The sequence below is a fragment of the Myotis brandtii genome, unplaced genomic scaffold (genome assembly GCF_000412655.1).
Source record: "Myotis brandtii unplaced genomic scaffold, ASM41265v1 scaffold363, whole genome shotgun sequence".
NCBI lineage: Eukaryota > Metazoa > Chordata > Mammalia > Chiroptera > Vespertilionidae > Myotis > Myotis brandtii.
The window spans coordinates 3,746,668-3,747,650 of NW_005363938.1; the positions used below are offsets into that span (position 1 = coordinate 3,746,668).

The 983-nt window shown below is 54.5% G+C and overlaps 1 protein-coding gene across 6 annotated transcripts in view; it reads right to left on the reverse strand.

The window, feature by feature from the left end:
• SMG1 (SMG1 phosphatidylinositol 3-kinase-related kinase) overlaps nt 1-983 on the reverse strand; it is a 155,816-nt gene that overhangs the window by 14,129 nt on the left and 140,704 nt on the right. The window lies entirely within an intron of this gene.

Here is a 983-nt window from a genome sequence, read left to right on the forward strand (position 1 = left end):
GAGACCTATATAATACTTTAAACAATAAAAAACAAACAAACCAAAAACCTGAAACATTTAGGATGTCTCTGTTTCAAAATATACCACTACTATAAGATTCAATTATCTTGGAGGGTAAAAAAAAAGACATAAGCTAAAAATAAAAGTGACACACGCATAACCCATGGACACAGACAATAGGGTTGTGGAGGCCTGGGGTGGGGGGTGGGGGTAAACTATAAGGAGTCAATGGGAGAAAAAAGGGGACATATATAATACTTTCAGCAATAAAGATTTTTAAAAAGAAATCTAATCTAATAAAAGACAAAAAGGGTAATTGACTGTACCTTCACTAGGCTTCCCATTGGCTAATCAGGGCGATATGCAAATTAACTGCCAACAAAGATGGCGGTTAATTTGCATATGTAGGCACAATGATGGGAGGCGAAAGGGGAAGGATGGTGATTGGAAACCCGGGCAGCAGGCAAGAGCCGGGAGGCAGGGCAAAGGTGGCCCCAGGCCCGCCTTTGCCCTGGATCAGAGAACCGGCCGCCTTTGCCCACCCCTCAGCCGGTGATCGGAGAAGCTGCGACAATCCCACAGCAGGCAAGGGCGGCCTGCAGCCAGCCCCCGTGTGCGCCTGCCCCTGGGTCGCCGCAGCGATCCCACAGCAGGCAAGGGCGGCCTGCAGCCAGCCCCCGTGTGCGCCTGCCCCTGGGTCGCCGCAGCGATCCCACAGCAGGCAAGGGCGGCCTGCAGCCGGCCTCCATGTGCACCTGCCCCTGGGTCGCCGCGGCGATCCCACAGCAGGCAAGTACTGCCCCACCCTGGCCATAGCTCAAGGGAGAGTACAACACACAGTGGAGGCCAGGAGCCTGAGAGATCAACAGAGGGGGCGCCTGCTCCAAGCCTCCATGGTGTGGCTGGGGGCAGGCCCCCAGTAGACACACACACACACACAGCAACTGCTTCGAGCCTACGTAGCGCGGCTGGGGGCAGGCCCT